Raw genomic sequence first — 4694 nt, forward strand, 5'->3', positions numbered from 1 at the left:
TATGTTCTTCAAGATTGTAATGTTACATTGTGAAATAAATTGTAAGATTAGAAATTTTATTTTTGCTGCAATATAAGTGTTTGATCATGGGATATTATTTTTGAGATGTTGAAGTATTTAAATTTTTTTAATGGTACAATACAAGTCACTAAAACACCATTACATGAAGACTTCAAGTTGTTATGGGCTCAACTTTGGGGCAGGGCTTCATCCTGGACTTGTTTTTAGGAAACGTGAGTTTTAGACAGAGGAGAAATCAAATTTAGTATGTAATTAATATTTTTATGGAAAAAAATATGACGTTCGTTAAAATCTCGAGTCAAAAACGGAAAAAATAGCCAATCATACTGAAAATCGTCACAAAAACCGTCACTATATGTTACGAGTTTATTTGAAGATCAAAATCAAGGCAAAAGATGAAGTATTTTTACACGAATTTTATTATGTAATTAGAGAATTTTCATGAAAAATATAATATTTTGAATCAATTTACAAAAGAAATATAAAACTTTTACAATTCAATTTTTTAAAACAATCTAATGAAAAAGACAAAAATCCGTTTTTCTGTGAAAAAAGAAGCTTTTTTGAGAAGTTTTTTTTTGGATTCGTCCGAACGTCCAAGGAGAAATATGGACGTTTGCGTCAAATTTTTGCAAACCGTTCTCTACACAGTTGATGGTCAAAAAAATCAGAGTTCGTAAAACAACAAAATCGAAACGTTCACGTGAGATATCTAAAACTTCTACAATATTTCAGAAATTTTCAAATTTTTGAAATACGTAAAAAAATACTTGTCGTGTCATGTATGAGTATCCCACACACAATTGGTTTGAAACTCATCCAATATAACACAAACTCTCTATAACACTTTGCTTTTTGAAACTCATTCAAAAGAGAGATTTGTTGAGATCACAAAGAGCCTGTTTTGATCAACACTTTGAAAGTGTTTTATGTGTCTAAGTAATCCATTACCTTTCTTAGGTAAACAAAAACAAACAACATTCTTGTAAATTCAAAATATATACGGTTTCATTCTACCACCAAAATTCAATTATAGTAGATTGTGTTTTATTGAGATGGCTGGAGAAAAGTTGACTGTGCATGGCTGATCAAACTAACTCCGAAAATCAATGTTTAGTTCGTCTTCTAATTCTTTATATTTACGTAATTTATGTTCTCATTTAGATTTTGTATTTAAGATGATTTACGTGAAACTTTGATTTGTGACCAAAGAACCCGCTCCCCTACCTCCTCTTCCAAAGGTTGTTATTGCCTTCATACAGTCATTCTTACAACAATTTAGAAAGAACATCCTATAAAAAATAACGACTTTTGATTCTAGACAAAAGATACCCAGGTACAACGTGTGTATATATTTTAACCATCCAAAACTAATCTCACCAAATTTGATTTTGTATATCCTTTTCACAAGAACAAAGTTTGTTTAGAAGAAAAAATCAAATTCGATTGTCTCTGACGTCGATAAAAAAATACAGTAATTCCAATGAAAAAGAAAAAAAAGGTGCAAATAAAACATTTAAAACTTATAGTCATGCTTGCTATATGTATGCCCCATTCAAGATGTAACACGCGGAATCTCTTGTACCTATATTTGTGTTGTTATTTCGGAGTTTGAGTCGATTATGTTCAATTTTTGGTGTTAATTAACTCTCGATTATGTTCCATTACTTTTATGGCTAAGTTATACTCATTTCGGGGGCTTATTGGATGAATTTTAGCGACCAGGCGACCTTCCTCGCGATGTAAGTCGCACGAGAAGCCGCGTAACCCACTATATGGTTGGGGTCTGGAGGTCGGGCGACCTGTACTGCGACCTAATCGCGCCAGGTCGCGTGAGAGTTTGTTCAGCATTTTAAAGCCCGATTTTTCCAGTTTTCATCTCAATAACTCCACGTACCATCTCAAACTCGAATTCCCTTCTTCCCTCCTCATTAACTCCGACCGTTGGAGCATTTATTTCACTTTCCCGACCATTTAAAAAAGTTTAAACATCATCTAAGCTAGGGATTGAAAGTTATTCTTCAAGATTCAAGTGCATCCATCTTCTTCAAGTATTCTTGATTTTCTAGGTTTTTACCAAAACCTAGTATAGTGAGTTCATTCTTTTACTTTTATAAAACAATATACATGTTAAAATAATGTATTTTATTTCCCCCAAGTTCCGATTAAAAATGTTTGGCATTTGGTTGATTTTGGACCATCTAGGTCAAAGTTGGGTATTTTGGGGAAACCGTAAATCTTGGCAATTGAGTATATAGAATCTTTAAAACAATTGGGAAATGATTATTTCGAGATTCTTATGCACCTGTTTATAAACTATTCTTTTAGTCTGATATTCCCTTAGATTGGTGCATCAAATATAAGAGTTAATGAAAACAAGATGGTATTTAAATGGTTGTCTCACTAAATCCTTACACCAAAGAACAAAACTCAATGGAAAAAATAAAACCTTGGGTGAAGGAAAGAACACAACATACCAATATAACATATAGTAGACTCCCCCTTTTGTCTAATACTCCCTTTGATATGTACGTTAATCAAGGGAGTTTGGAAAGTCTCAACATTCTAATGTTTTCTACATGTTTCTCAAATATGGCCTTAGGCAGTGATTTGGTAAAAAAAAAATCAGCCACATTCTCCTCAGACCTTACTTATTCACTTGAATCTTAAGGAGAGTTTGTTATTGTTGATTATAGAAAAACTTTGGCGAAATATGTTTTGTGTTATCACCTTCGATGTATCCTACTTTTATTTGTTCGATACAAGCTGCATTATCTTCATTTATGCATGTAGTATTTTGAGTGGTTGAACTTAAACCACTAACCCCTCTTATATGTGTAATGACAGACCTTAGTCATATACACTTTTGAACTGCCTCATATAGAGCAATAATCTCTGAATGATTCGAGGAGGTAGCTACAAGGGTTTACTTGGTGGATTTCCAAGAAATCGTTGTATTCCCAATTGTAAAAACATATCTTGTTTGGGAACGACCTTTGTGTGAGTCAGACCGTCGGAAAGATACCCAGCATCAAAAAAGCCTACTAATATATCATTTGGGGTTTCATTGTTGGGGATAATGTTTTCTTTGTTAATACCTTTAATATGTATTGTAACCCCATTTTTCTCTTTGTAGGGAAAGATTAGCCTAGGTCGATGATTCCTTTTATGCATCAAAATATATTCTTGATGACATTTATTATGTTACTTTTGATTTAAAATAACAACGATTTTTTTTCTCAATAAAAATAACGAATATTGAATTGTTTCTGTTTCGTTACACTATTCGAGTTTTATAACTTGGAAATTTAATCATCTATTGAAATTAACTGACTTAATTTAATTATGCTTTATCAATTAAGATAAAAATCTAAAATACTTTCATCAAATTTTAAATGATCAAAGTTAAGATAATCTATAGCATGAATCCCTCCCGATTTACAAACAACGCAATCATATTCTTTCATCCATTATTTCCTAAACTGTAGAAACAATGTTGTGTTGGAGATCCAGTCAGAGCTTCTCCTTTCAAGCACTATGATGCAACTGTCGGAATTTCTTGAAGAAAATGCTTCTTATTAGTTATTTTAACTATTTAAAACATTTGTAATCAAGTTTTAAAGCTTGAAGCTTTAGCTTTTGAATGGACCATTCAAGGACATCAAAGTAGTATTAAAGCAAGAGCCAAGAAAACCTACCGTGAAGGTCGTAAATTATGCACATCTAGGTTAACATAACCATGCGTGGCAAGCTTACCATGGTTTCAGCAATAAATCAACGTAACGTGTTTATGTACAGAAAGTAGAACAGGGGTTAGTGTCTAAACATAGTATGAACGTATAGGAGATGCGATGATGAACATTAAGTTTACTATGATAAAATGCAATTAAAGTATTGCATTTATCTATGTAATAGGATTCAATAATAAGAGATCTTTAGAGAAAATGACCAATGTTGTTTTAGTTGGTGAATTCATACGAATAGTTGAAGAGGTTAGGTGTACTTAAAGCTATGTAGGTTCATGTATCGTTTTCAAAATTGAAATGCATACTAGTGTAATTGAGGTGCCTTTTTCTTGTACGTATCGAGAAAATAACTGGATTAGTTATATGATTATTAGTAAACATATTAAGGAGGAATATAAGTTCCTTAGGACTTCTAAAATACGCCTTAACATTTACTAAATATCTATACTATATTATAAAACATTTGACAATAATTCTTAAAACCATTTTTTAATGCACGAAGTACTGTTTGTTAATGCATATTACTTAAAATTCAAGATTAATAGTAAATTGAGCTCTATGATTCGTGTAACTAACTGCAGATAAACGTAATCAAACACAGGATAAATATCTCATTTTAAATATAAAAAATGTTAAATATAATTATAATAATCATTGAGTTATAACATAATACTTAATGATTATTTTTATAAAAAATTATATTATTAAATTACTTATTTACGTTAAATTAAATTATAATAAAAAGTTTGAATTAAAGAAATTACAAAAAAATAGAACTTTTAAATAGTTAATTTAATACTAATATTGATATATATATATATATATATATATATCTATACTATATTATAATGCATTTGGCTAAAACTCTTAAAAACTCTTAAACTCTTAAAACTCTTAAACCCGTTCATCCCTATCCGATTTCATCCC

This window comes from Cynara cardunculus (genome assembly GCF_001531365.2).
Source record: "Cynara cardunculus var. scolymus isolate 2C chromosome LG 6, CcrdV1, whole genome shotgun sequence".
Taxonomy (NCBI): domain Eukaryota; kingdom Viridiplantae; phylum Streptophyta; class Magnoliopsida; order Asterales; family Asteraceae; genus Cynara; species Cynara cardunculus.